The 14,106-nt window shown below is 58.9% G+C and overlaps 1 protein-coding gene across 2 annotated transcripts in view; it reads right to left on the bottom strand.

The window, feature by feature from the left end:
* The window catches only part of RAP1GAP (RAP1 GTPase activating protein), a 65,472-nt gene extending 54,283 nt beyond the window's left edge, over positions 1-11,189 (bottom strand). The window contains exon 1 of one of the 2 annotated variants that reach the window (XM_036109310.2): positions 11,036-11,189. The gene's annotated coding sequence lies outside the window, so the exon portion shown is untranslated. The remainder of the gene's footprint in view (positions 1-11,035) is intronic. The other variant, XM_036109309.2, reaches the window with a different exon arrangement.
* Between the last annotated feature and the right edge of the window lie 2,917 nt (positions 11,190-14,106).

The following is a 14,106-nucleotide window of genomic DNA, read 5'->3' as shown; positions in this document are numbered from 1 at the left end:
GACTGCTTGATGCCCAGAGCTCCACCCAGGGCAACTGGGCTGACCAAACCCTGTACCAGGAGGAGACTTGGGTTGTGGCCCCCCAGCTCTGCCTAGCACAACCTCTTCCCAGTTGGGATCTCTGCTGGTCCATCTTTAAGACAGGGGATAGGATGCCCTGACAATTCCTTAAAGTGCCAGCCCTTCCCACCCAACCAGTCTGGGATTCTGTGAACCCCTCTGCACCTGGCTAAGGTCCCCACCACAACGGTGGTTTCAACGGGGGTGGCTCTGCCCCCAAAAGGGCAGAGAAATACATGAGGATGCTCTTGATCTTTAGCAATTACTAGGGATCACCACTGCCATTCAGTGGGTAGGAGCCAGGAAAGCTTTGTCAGGAGAGTCCCACCTAAAGAAGACCTGTCGTCCATCAAATATCCTTCCAGATATTTGGGTGAAAAGCCTGTTTATCCCATCCTAGAACCTAAGTCTGGTTTACATATGAGGTGTTTTTGTTTTTGTTTTAAGTAGGCTCCATGCCCAGCGTAGAGCCCAATGCAGGGCTTGAACTCATGACCCTGAGATCAAGACCTTAGCTGAGATCGAGTCGGACTAACCAACCGAACCACCCAGGTGCCCCGACATTCGAGTATTTTTTAGTGTGGGTTTAATACATGCTGAGTCTTCCAAAGATGCAACTACTGAGGCCATTCTGAAGTAGAAATCAGGTACAGCAATAATATTTTCTGCCCTTAAGTATAAAGGTTACATATATAGAGACAGTTGCAAGCATTTGGTTACTTCATTAGGTCTTGTGGTGTGACCATGCCAGAGTATTTATCTATGGAAGTAGAAGGCTTTCACTTCTCTTAGGCAGTATATTGTTTGGCTTTTGAAATCAACTGTGTAGGTAGGCTTATTATCTAGGAATACCATTACAAAAAAATAAAGAACGCGTCTTTAAATCGTGTTCTGAACGGGGCCTGAGGAGTCCGCCGCGGTCCCGGGCGCCCTCAGCTGGCCATCGTAGGAACTGCAGAGCGAGGGCTAGGCGGGCTCCAGCACCAGGGACAGCGCCCCGGGACAGCGCCCCGGGCGTCTCTCCTGGGGCGGGTGGGGGCCCTGAGGGCGCCCGGAGGAAGCGTCTTGTGTTCTGGGCTGCGCACTCGCCAGCCCCCGCACTCCTCACTCCTCCCCTTGTGCGAAGGTGGCCCCCAGAGACTGCCCTCTCCCTTCTCCCTAGCGCGAACTGCCGCGCCTCTCCCGGCCCACAATGGCACACCTGCGCGCCACAATGGCGGCACCTGTGCCTCCACCCACCGCGTTCCCGCCGCCCCCTCTCCCCCGGGACCCGTTCTCTCGGTGTGCAGATCACAGGGCCGCACCTACGCGCCCCAGATCATGCAAAAGTTATATGTCAGCCATGACTGATGGGGAAACTGAGGCCTGTAAACAGAGCAGAGCCAGCTTCTGACGCCCCCTCAAGACCTCAGCGCCCATCACATATGCAGGCACCCCGGCTCAGTAGGAGCAGCGACTAGTTCCCGAGGCCCTGTACCAAGCGCTCTTGTTGGTTCAGTCCTCCTGACCACCCTGTAAATTAGGTGCAATTATCACCCCCTGTTCACAGGCCAGGAAACTGAGGCCCTGAGGGGTTTGCCCCAGGGTTAGTAGAAGTAGAAGTGACTGTGAAGGCCCTCTGAGGTCTTTACTCTGAGTCCCGCTTAGGGACTCCTGCCAAGAAGAGAGCCCTTCGAACAGCACTTGATGCTCTGCCGTGACAGCCTTGGAGGCCTGAAAGCCTCCTGTGCTCAGGGGCTAGGTGGGGGTGGTTGCACAGGAGCTCCCCCTCCCCGATCCCTCACAGAGGACCTCCTATCTCCCCATCCTCACAAAACGTAGCCTCACAAAGCACTTCCGCAAGGCACACAGTAGGTGCTTAATAAATACTTGCTGCTTGGCTGAAGCCCTGACTTCCAGGAACCAGGTTTCTAAATGCAAAGCCACACAGCCTGGGCACAGAGCCTGGACACGGAGCAGGGCAGGGTGAGCCATGGGGGAAGGGCACAGACATGAGAGCCAGACAGTGGGACTCCATCCCAGTCCCGAGCTGTACGACTCTAAGCCTCAGTTCCCACATCCAAAGAATGGAGATACACTAGCCGGTAGCTCAGACAGCGATGATGCTCAGCAGAAGAGGTGATGCCCACAGAGCGGGCTTAGCCCAGTGGCTTGTGCCCACAGAGGGCTTGCACGGTGGTGGATGCTAATGCCGTTGTCAGCAGGGTCTTCTTGGGGATGTACAAAGTCCAGAAGCCTCTGCTGAGTCATGCCCCCACTCCCACAGGGTAAATCAGCTGCAACGTACCCCACGGGCAAGCTGGAGAGCAAAGAAAGAGGTTGGAAAATGCAGTCTGTGGCTGGGTCGGGGACAGGAGGAGGAGGGAAAGGCGGCCATCATGCATGGAGGCGGGGAGTTTAGGAATGTCTGGAGACCCACAGCCTCACGCCTCATCTCTGACCCTCAGCTCCCTGCCTCGGACTCCAGATCAGCTCCCTGGTCTCCTCAGCATGGTAGGTACTCCATAAATGTTCAGTGAATGAATGAATGATGTCCTAGGTTGGCTATTGAACAAAAAGAAAGATAAAATCGATTTTATTCCTATCATATTACATCTGGGGGTTGACATCGGCATGGGCTGGAGTCAGATGGACCTGTGTTTGAACCCTTGCCTCCATCACTTTCTGGTTTGTGACTCTGGCCCATTTTCATAACCTCCTGAAACCTCAATTTCTTCATCTGTAAAAGGGATTGTAATGATAATACAAGTACTTCGCCTCACAGGGTTGTTTTGGGGATTCAGTGTAAAGTGCTCAGCCCTGGAATACAGTTGGCCTTCAGTAAGTAGGGCTTTTTTTTTTTTTTTTTTTTTTTTTTAAGATTTTATTTATTTGAGAGAGAGAATGAGAGAGAGAGAGAGCACATGAGAGGGGGGAGGGTCAGAGGGCGAAGCAGACTCCCTGCTGAGCAGGGAGCCCGATGCGGGACTCGATCCTGGGACTCCAGGATCATGACCTGAGCCGAAGGCAGTCGCTTAACCAACTGAGCCACCCAGTCGCCCAGTAAGTAGGGCTTTTATCTTTGGCACGGTTACCGGACACGGGCTGGCACAGCCTTACGCTGAGGCATGAGACCCAGGTCTCGGGCCCAGCCCTGCCACTGGCTCAGTGTGACTATGGGCAGGTCCCTACCCCTCTGGGCCCAGTTTCCTTCTCTGTATAATGAGGGCTCTCCACGGCACCTTCTGTCTGATTTTCTGGGGCAGCCAGGCACATCGGGTGGGAGGCCTCTAGGAAACAGCTCTGCCCCTCGGCTCGGAGAAGGAAAGTGTGTTCCCATAACAGGGAGGAAGGTGGGCATCACTGATACCTGTCCTGTTCCCACATCCACACATGTCGGAACAGAACCAGCCCCCCTAGACACTGCCCCCTGGCTTGCCCCTAATGCAGAGTTAGTCCTGCAGCCACACCCCATGGGCTCAGAGCCTTGGGGGTCCCAGAAGGGTACAATGGGCCCAGGGGGAGGAGAGATCTGGGTTTGGAGCCCAGGACCAAAGCTAGCTGTGTGCTCTGGGGCCCATCTCTTGGCCTCTCTAAGCCTCAGTTTTTCTCAGCTGCCAAGTGGGGAGGTGAATAACAAGCACCCCCGCCCGAATTCTGCCAGCCCCAAGGGCTCTGGCGTGATTAAGAGGCAACCCAGATGTGAAAGCCCTTTGTGAATTGCTACCATCGGGCGTAATCATAATAATTATTATCTGTAAAACAAGGGGGTTGGACCAGCTGATCCCATGGGCTCCTCTCCAGCTCTGATGCTGAGGATTTCTCGGTTTCCAAGCTGGGAATTTATGCAGACACAGGCCAGGAGAAGCCAGGGTCTGTGGGATTGTACATCCCCGGGAACCTCTGCAAAAAAAAAAAATCTCTTCATTCATCCTCTTTTCTCAACCCAGCCCGGGCGCTGAGCCCCAGGGACAGGCCACAGGGAAGGGGGAAAGGAGGGAGGAGGACCTGGGAGTTTCAGTGCCGTGTCCTCAAGGTGTGGGGACAGCTCCAGAGTGTGAACCCCCTCCCCACCCCTGCCCAGAACTACCACCATTCCCTAAGGGCTCAGCCTGTTCCTCTCTACAGCACCCTTCCCCTAACCTCATCTAATTCTGCATGCAGTAGGCCAAAGTGGTTAAAAGTGGAGTCAGACAGACCATAATTCAAATCTCAGCTCCGGCCACACACCAGCTGGGTGACCTTGGGGAGGCCATTTAACCTCTCTGAGCCTCAGTGGGTCTAATAACCGCTCTGAGGATTAAATAAGATCCATGAAAAGTGCTTAGCACAGGCCCACATGCTGTAAGAACTCAATTCATGCCCCCACCTGTATACTATCACTCAGCCTCTATTCTGCTTCTCCCTTGCCGGAACCTTCCTGGTGGTTGTTATGTTATCCCTGAGCTAGCCAGCTAGCTCCCACCCGGGCTGACCTAGGGCAGGCCCCAACAATGTGGCACGGGGGCAGGGGCAGGGCACAGGTCCCAGGTTTCTCCTGCCCATCAGACGATGGCAGAAGGCCATACCTCCCCAGCCAGGGAAGTCTGGGGGCCTGCCTGGTGGCTGGGACAGGTGATGGCTCTGCCCTAAAGGCTCTGTCCAGTCCTGTGTCTGGGGGCTCGGGGTCCTGGGGGAGGGACTGAAACGACACCCGTATGCATCTGGAAGAGCTCCAGTGTCTCAGGTGGAAGCAAGTGGTGAATGGGACAAGGCTGGAGCCCACACACAGAGCTTTCAGCCCGGGGTATCCACAGCCTGCTGCCAGGGCTGGCACGAGCAGTCTGCCGGGGTGGACAGCCTCTCTTTGGACCTCCGAGATCAGGAAGAGGCAGGAAGGTGGGAGGTTTGCCCACCAGCAGGGGGCCTTGTCCTGGCAGACCCTTGCAGGTAGATGACACCCTACTCTTGAGAATGGAGGACTTGGGGCTGCCCCAGCAGTTCCCGCATGGAGCATGCAAGCGGCAGAAGAGAAAAGTTCCCGAGGTCACCTTCCATCAGCCGCCTCCACCCCGCCCCGAAAGCCCTCACTTAGAGGAGTGGGACCTTGAAGAAGGCTGTCCTCTGAGCTGGGGGTCAGGATGTCTTTTCCCACAGACTTGCGGCCGAGACCTCAGGAGCAAAGCAGAGGGCTGGACCCACGTGGCTCCCCCTTCCACCTCCCACAACGGCCTGGCTGCGGCAGGCTGGTGGCCCCTGTGGCCTTGAGTGGGTCACGGCCTCTCTGGCGGCTCAGGAGTCTGTGCTCGCCCACTATCCACCCCAAATCTCAGCAGCCCCAAATTCCCAGGGGAGCCTGGGGAACAGGTAGTTACAAGAAACAGCGGGATTCCCCCAGGGACACAACACAGCTGAGCCACAGGTAGCCCCGTCTCACCAGCAAAGTCTCGTGCGAGCCACCCTATAAAGGCAGAAACCGCATCCGCCCATTCCACAGCTGGAAAGGGGGGCTTGACTTGCCTGAGATCACCCAACTAGTGGGGTGGGTTGAGAGGGGGAACGTGGGTCTCCTGATTTCCAGCACAGATGGCAGTCCCCTAGTCCCCTGAGCATTTGGTGCCTCGGTCCTCTCGCCTGTCCCAGGGATGGAAAGATGCTCCTTTGCACACACGAGGAAAACGAGACTCAGGGAAACAGGCAATGGGGCCATTCTTTTTTTTTTTTTTTTAAAAATTTTATTTACTTATTTGACAGAGAGAGACACAGCAAGAGAGGGAACACAAGCAGGGGGAGTGGGAGAGGGAGAAGCAGGCTTCCCGCGGAGCAGGGAGCCCGATGCGGGGCTTGATCCCAGGACCCTGGGATCATGACCTGAGCCGAAGGCAGACGCTTAACGACTGAGCCACCCAGGCGCCCAATGGGGCCATTCTTACACAGCGGGGCAGGGCAGAGAACTGTGCCAGGCTAGCTCCTCCTTCTGGACCCAAGGCCTGCCCACAGAAGGTTCAGCCGGTCCCTCGAGGGTCTCCGCACTGGCTTTCAGAGAAATGCAAACTCCTCAGTCTGGCATTCAAGGCCCTCCATGAGCTGACTCCAGCTCGTCCCTACACACGCCTTCCACTGGAGCCAAGCCAGTGTCCCGATGTCTACCTCTCATGCTGAAGCGAGTCTTGCCACCAGAAACCCCATCACTCCCCTGTCCCTGTGCAGCTCGTAATTCCACGAAGAGCCCCCATTACCACTTATGACTACCTGCCGTGTGCCAGGCCCTGACCCCTCACGGGGGAAACCACCCATCTCCTGTGATTGCAATGCCAACCGAATTGGAAATGTGAAGTCCTGGGGAAAAATCCTCACTACCCCAAAACCTTGAAGAAAAGGCTTATTTTTTTTTTGCTCGCTGTAATAAAATATTTGACGTTTTTAAAATAGATTGTTCTTCATGTTTTTCTGGTGTTTGTTTTTCCTTCTGTGCATTCCTCTCTCTGAGTGCAGCTCTGTGTTTTTCAAAGCAGCTCCCAGCCGTCATGTCTGATCTGCACAAACAATACTCCCAGGTAGGCAGGCGAACAAGGGCTCATCATCCCTGGTCTATGGAGAAGGAAGGACGCACACGGAGCCTAAGTGGCTGGTCCAAAATCACACAGCAGAGACTGGACTTGGATCCCTGATGACTCCCAGCCCATCTCCTTTTAGTTCCCAACAAATCCCCACCATGAGGAGCAGATGGGCGCCGCCTTGGGTACCGGCCTCCATTAGGTTCCTTAACCTTTCAAACAGCCCCGTCAGCAAATAAAGTGGGTGATCCGCATTTTATAGATAAAGAAACGGAGGCTCGGGGGCGCCTGGGTGGCTCAGTTGGTGAAGCATCTGCCTTCAGCTCAGATCATGATCTCAGGGTCCTGGGATCGAGCCCCACATCCGGCTCCCTGCTCAGTGGGGAGTCTGCTTCGCCCTCTCCCTCTGCCCCTGCTCATGCTCTCTCTCTCTCTCTCAAATAAATAAATAAAATCTTAAAAAAAAAAAAAAGAAACAGAGGCTCAGAGAGATGGAATAACTTGCCTTAAGTTGTATAGCCATTCAGTAGCAAAGTCAGAATTTGAACTCAAGTCTTCCGCTTCCAAAAGGCTGCCCAGGGGTGGGTGGCTCCTGTTGGCAGAGGTATTTACTAGTGGGGTGGGCTCATCACTCTACCTCGCTGAGCCTTACTTCCTCCTCTGATACGTGGTCACAGGAACATCACACTGGGCTGTGGAAGGGGCCAAATGATGCCACACCCAGCTCATCTCTGTTGTCCCCGGTGCCTGCCACAGTCCCTGGGACACACTACAGCTCAGTAAATGCTTATCAAGTGTGTCAACGAGATCCCTGTCCTTGTACCAGCTCACAGCACAAGCATCATAGGTTTGGCTCCTTTCTTCCAGTGGGACTCCCCTGTTTTGGGGTGTCTCTCCACTAGCACCCCTCTGCCTCTTCTCCCTTCCTCCTCTCTGAGTCACTGCCTGTAAGTGCTAGTCTTCAGCCCTAAAAATAGAGCACTTTGGGGGCATAAAAATCCCTCCAGATGAGCCCTGCCCTCGAGTCCCCCTCTGTTGGCCCCAGGGTGGCCATCACAGGAAGTCCCAGGGCTGATGGCCCCTGCTCAACCTAGTGCGGACCTAGAGTTCTCAGTCTGCTGGGAGTCCTTAGCCAGCCCCCCCGCCCCGCCTTGCCCCATGATGTCCAGCAGAGCCAAACTCCCTTTCCTCCTTGGCAGAAGGGCTGCCACCTCACACCTCACACTCGCGGGCCAGGCTGAGCTGCCTCCCAGAGCTGGAGATGGGCCCAGAGACGGGAGAGGATTTGCCTGGGCTGCACAGCCAGCAAGAGTCAGGGCCAGGCCAGGACTTAGAACCAGCACTCTGGCAAGCCGAGGCTGAGTGCCCGAGTGAGAATGGCAAAGCCCCCTCACTGCCCCCACGTAGCATCCGTCTGCCCTGCGGACTTTATCAGAGCCCACGGAAGCATCTCTTGGCAGCTGCTCCCCAACAACACTAGCCTCCCAGGGGGTACAGCCAGGGTGCCAGGGCGCAGCCCGGCAGAGGATCTCAGAGGATTCCCTTCCCTTCACACCGGCTGGCCCCCAGCCTTGCTGGGAGGGCAAAGCAGAAGCCAGGACTTGGCGAGGCCTCCTGGCAAAGTGGCAAAGGAAAGGGAACCCCGGGGCCGCTTGGGCTGGGGGGTGTCCTGTCTTAGGCGGGGCCCGTGGAGCAGCCCCTTCAGGGACAGCGGGGTGGAGAGGCTCCTGTGGCAACCTGGCCGGTGGGGAGGGGGAAGGGGCAGGAGAGGAGGGTACACGGAGGGGGAAACCCCAGGCACTTCCCCAGTATTCTCAGGGTCAGCCGAGCGGGGTTCACGTGAGGCAGAGAAGAAGGAAGATGAGGCTTTGCTGGGGTGGTGGGGGGGTCGGAGGGGCCCCTGCCACCCCCTCCTGGGGTGACGAGGAGTTCACGTCCCACACGCAGGAAGCTGATGTAATGCACACGTGTGTGCACCCGTGGTGGCCCGGGTGTGGGTGGGTGCGTATCTGCCAGGGTGATTGCTCAGGGCGTGGGGCTTTCTCGTGCTCTTTCCCGTGTGTGTGTAGGGCTCACGCGTGTGCCCGGGAGGGGTTCACAGAAGCAGCTGTCAGTTGGATGAGGGCTTCTGAGGGGGCTCTTCTCGTGACGACCCCTTCCATCTGTGTGTGTCCGCGTGCTGGGTGGGGCGTCACCTGGTGTCTGCAGCGCCGGCCAGCGCTGGGGGCGGGGGTCTCGACCCGCGCGTGTGCCCGTGTGTTGCTGTGTCTGGGTCTCGGGGTATTTGTGAGTCGGGGCGTGTTCTCGTCTGTGTCTGGCTGTGCGCGGGTCTCGGCTGCTCCTGTGGTACGTGTGGCTGCCCGGCAGGACACAGGCCTCCGTAGACAGACAGGTGGTGTGGAAGACAGACCTGGCTCAGGAGTCCTCAAAGGGCCTCTCAGCTCTGGAACGTGGGGCCGGCTGAGGGGGAGCTAAAGCAGGGGCTCCCTTACTCCAGGCCTGAGCAGACGCTGCAGGGTCCTGAGGCCTGAGCAGTAGAGACCTCCCCCCCGCCCCCCCGGGGCCAAGGAGACCCTCTGCAGTTCAAGAGGGTCTCATAGGGGTGGAGGGTGAATAGAGCCAGGAGAGGGGTCTCCTGAGACCCCTGCCGGGTAGGCAACACAGAGAAGACCAAGGAAAGCTGGGAGTCCCAGGCTGGGATGGACCATCGTGGCTGTGGGAAGGACCAGCAAAGCAAGCACGGGGCTCTGGGAGAGGAAGAAGGTCTGAGTTCTGGCCCCTGAAGAAAGGTGGAGGGGTTCTCCTTAACCTGAGCCAGCTTCCCCACGTCCCTCCAGATGCAGCCTCACCTCCCCAAGCAGCACCACTCCACTCGTCACAGACCCCACCCCCCACCCCCCAAAGATCCACCTAGATCAGGAGTCAGAGAACTGACGCTAGCCCCGACAGAGGCGACTCCGTGACCTTGGGCAGGCTATTTAGCCTCTCTAAGCCTCGGTTTCCTCATCTGCGCAATGGAGACCTCAGTGTGCATGCACGCACGCACACACCCCCCCTGACACACTGCTGTGCATGGGGAAGGTGCTCATGCCACCTGGGGACTAATCCTTACCTAGAATCCTTTCTGAGGCCATTAAGCCACCCCTCCACTTCTCCAGACCCTCCAACTGCGAGAGGGGAGCTCAGAGGGCGGCTGAGGCCTGGATGGAGAAATAGGGGGATTTCTGGGGCCAGCTGGGCAAGACCACCCCCACCCCCACTCTGCTGCTGCCCTCTCCCCATTCAGGAGCAACTTGGCTGATGTTTCCTCCCATTACTAGAAAACAGACCCTCCCCCCACCCAGCTTCTTCTTCCAGACGAGGTCAGGAAGGAGGGATCACTGCCCCCTTGGCAGGGTGGGCTAAGAGCCTGGGACCCAGCTCCCTTTTGGAAGGAAATGACACCTCCTACTTCATTTTCCCTCTGCCTTTCTCTCTGGCTCTGTCCTGACCCAGCTTCTCTAAGTGGCCCTTCCTGCTGGCCTCTGACTACCGCCAGGGAGGGAATGAAGCACGGGGACAGATGCCAATGTGCCATGTGTGAGGGGTGGGGTGTCCTTCTTGATACCCCCCCCCCCCCCCGCCCAGGCCTGTGCTATGGCCCCAACAAGGACTTGGGGGTCACGCACAGGTTGGGGTCTAACCACCACGAAGGGAGGGCTCTCGCCTCCTGAGCTGGGGTGTGTGTGTCTGTGTGTGTGTGCGCGCGCGCGTGTGCGCGCCCGCGCGCGCGCCCGCGCCCAGGCACCCCAAGGCTGGCACCAAAGCGTCTGCGGGGCGTGGGGACCGCCCTGTGGATTCCCACCGAGTCCTCAGATCCTGCGGAGCCAGGGGAGGGAGGCGGCGAGGGGGCGCCCGACTGCGTGACGCGGGTGCCCTGCTCCGCGGCGGGTCAGAGACAGGGGCGGGGGGGAGTGCGCTCCGTCCCCGGGGAAGCAAGGACATCACCGCCCTCTCGGCTCAGGGTCGTTGCCCCTGAGGACCCCCACTTCCGTCCTCTGAGGACCGGAGCGCCTCCTCCTGGGGGGGCGTTAAGGCCCGGGGCCACTGCCCAGGGGTCGAGGGAACGCGCCCACTTCTCCGCCGTTCCCTCCTCTGCACCCAAGGCGCCCCCTCCCCAGGCCGAGGGCAAGAGGGACTCCCACCCACGCAGGGGGGTGGCACCCGCGCCCCCTCAGCGGCCGCCTGGACAAAACCCCGCAAGCGGGGAGGGGGCGCTCAGCCGGCTCAGCCCAGGCCTGCCCCCCACGCCCGCCTCCGGCCGCGGCCGACCCGGCCCGCGCCCCCTCCCGCCGACCCTCGGGCCCCGGGTCCCCGCCTGCGCGGGGTCCTGGCGGCCGGCCGAGGGGAGCCCGCGGCACTGCCGTCCCTTCCCCGTCCCTTCCCCGTCCCCGGGCCGCACCCGGGCGGGGCGGACTCACCCGCGGGCCTGGGCCGGGCGTCCTGGGCTCGGCACTCCGGTGCCCGCGGCAGCCGCTGCAGCTCTGCTCGGACGCGGCTTCGCGTTCGCCGCCGCCGCCGCCGCCGCCGCAGTTCGGGGAGGGGGGGCGTCACGTGACCGCGGAGCGCTCCTTCCCCGGCGCCGCTCCCCCCGTCACTGCGGAGCCCGAGCCGCGGGCGAGGGAGCGGGAGCGGCGGAGGCCCCCGCCCTGCCGGCCCCCGCGCGCCCGTCGCCCCTCACGGAGGTCCCGGCGGCGGGCGCTCTGTGCCATTTCTCAGGTGGGGAAACTGAGGACCAGAGAGCGCAAAGACTGGCTCAAGGTTACGTGGCTAGACTGTGGCAGGGCCCGGGAGAGGACCCAGCGATCCGGCCAATAGCCGGTGCCCCAAGGGGAGGGGGACAGCTTCTGGGGCAAGTAGGGGCGACGGGAAAGGTGGGGGACACGCCCTAGGCCCCCATGGGCTCCGCGTGTCTGCAGGGGCGGGGAGGAAGGAAAAAGCGCTGGGTTAGGTGGGCGGGGAGCCTGTGCCCCAACATCGCGTCCTCCGCACAGGGAAGCTTGGTGTGAGTCCTCGCAGCAGCCGCGTCGTGACCACTCCACCCCCAGCCGGGTAGCGGCTCTTGGACATCCTCCCTGGAGTGGGCAGCTCGCTCCCCACTCCCAGCCTAACCCGGGACGGGGGAGGTGAGCCCCGGCGTCTAACGAAGAAGTGGAGGGACAGCCGCAGGAGGCAGGAGGGGTCAGGTCCAGAGTTGAAAACCCAGGCAGAAAGGTACCACCGGGATCACTTTTAGTCTACCTGCTGAGGCCCACAGAGGGGAAGAGATTTGCCCAAGGTCAGGAGCAAGTCAGCGGCAGCAGCTCCTGGGCCTCACTGAGGGGAACGCCATTTGTGTCACACATCTCCCTTTCTTCTCCCCTGGGCTCCTCTTCCAGGAGCAACCCTGGATGAATGGAGGGGACAGGCAGTGTGTCTTCAGGGCCAGAGCTCTGGGGGACAATGGGTGACAGTGACCCCATGATCATGCCCCGAGTCACATACAACACTGATGTCAGAGGGGATCCTTGAGACCTCTGGATCTCACTCCATTGCTCTAATAACTGGGGAAACTGAGTCTGCAAAAGGGGTAGAGACAAACGTCCATCTCACCAACCATTTAGAATTAGCGGACCAAGCCAAAGGGACCCTCTGAGGTCAGAGGCCAACAGGCCCACTTCATAGACAAGTTAGGGAGGACTCAAGCCTTGTATTCACTTATTCAACTTATTTATTGAGCACCTGCTGTGCTCAAGGGACTGTCAGTCCCACCTCTCCCCGCCCCCACCCGCTCCCCATCTTTCCAGCCACAGGGACTGCATTTCATTAAGGAACAGATCTGGGACCACAGCAACCCTTACATCAGCCTCTGCACTGAGACATGCAGGCCCTGGAGTTTTCAGTCCCCTGGGCACTGGGACCAGGGCCATGTTTCTCCACCAAGATTCTCACCCAACCAAGAAGAGATTCGAATTAATAATGAGGACATGCCTCATCCTCATTCCACCTCCAACCCCACCTGCAGATGCGAAAAGGCAGAGGGGAAGTGTGGATCAGCCACCAGTTCTTCCCAGGCCTTGCGTCAAGTTCTCCCTCCGGCAAGCCCTCGCCAGCCACGGGTGGGAAAGAGGCCCCAGCCCAGAGCTTCTGCAGCTCTGAACAGCACTGGAGTGGCCTGATGCTGATGCGGAGAGTCTGGAGCTTGCGCTCCTGCATTTCTAAGACAGCTCTGCCATGTGCCTGGCGCTGCTGGAGCACAGGCAACTCGTCTAGCAGCGCTGGTAGAACGAGGTTGTCAGGGCAGGAGGAAGACAACTGCTGGCCCTGGGACTGAGGACAGAGGCCTGGTACATCGCCGGCTTACTCTGTGCCCCTCCCCCGCCCCCCCTCCCCAGAGGACCCTTTGGTTTCCTGCCCAGCACTGGGCCAGGGCCTGGATCCTCCTCAGGATGCACCAGGGCTATAGAGTTGGTTCACAGCTGTCAGGAGACAGAAGTTAAATGAGGTTGGTCAAGGCACTTCTGGGGGATGGTGGTGCAGCAGGGATTTTGTGGCATACCAACTGCCCCAGACAGGTATGTTCATTAGGGCACTGGTCCCGGGAGATGCTTAGTGAAATAAAATCCCATTTGAGACAGGCTGGCTGAACGCCTAACGGCCTTCCAGGGCACCAAGCGCTGGGCTGGGCTGGGCTGGCTGGCCTACAGCAGGGCTGGGCTCACGCATCTCAGGAAGGACACACAAATTCCAGAGTTCTCGGAACTCAGCACCACATCGCCTCCCATCCTCCCGCTTTTTGGACCCTGGGCCAGATGGATCCTTGAATGCAGTTCGGATCACAGTCCCAGTGTCTTTTCCTGCTTCGACTACTCCCCCAGAGAGCCCTCTCCCCCTCCCTGTTGTGAGACAGAGAGGCCACGGGCTCCCAACTCTGGCTAATGGTAATTAGCTAATGGCCAATGGTACCACCCCAGATTGTGAGTGGAGACCAAGGTGCCCCACCTGAGTCAGCGCAAGGGGGGCAGACGGAGGCAGCAGCGGCACGAAAATGCATGAGGTGAGCAGTTGCAGCTGTGACCTTTCATGCCCTGGACGGGCAGACTCCAAGTTCCCCAAGGGCCTAAGGTCCTCCTGGCGCTGGGGGACTGCATGTGCCCGACCCTGGCTGAGTAGGCCAAGGAACGAAGGCTCTTCTATGCCAAGCCTCTCTATTCCTTCTTTATAATCAAGGAGCTTTCGATTACAGCATTTTCCTCTTTAGAGAAAACCTCAATGCAAGAGGCTTATAATCTCCAGTGTGTTCTGGGGGGCACCATTCTGAGACTGTCAGGGCCCCTGGGGTGAAGGCAACACGTGCCGTAGGGGGCTGGGCATGCAGCCTGGCATGGAGCCTGGGGACTGGAGGGAAGATGGGACAAAGACCCCAGAGCTTTACTTTCCCTGGCCTATTTCAATCCAAACCACTCAGGACTGACCGCTCACGCACGGCTGCCTCTGGGCACAAGCCTTTTCT

The sequence above is a fragment of the Halichoerus grypus genome, chromosome 5, assembly GCF_964656455.1.
Source record: "Halichoerus grypus chromosome 5, mHalGry1.hap1.1, whole genome shotgun sequence".
Classification (NCBI taxonomy): Eukaryota; Metazoa; Chordata; class Mammalia; order Carnivora; family Phocidae; genus Halichoerus; species Halichoerus grypus.
Note: the sequence above shows the minus strand (reverse complement) of the source record. Positions and strands in the feature narration are given on the sequence as shown.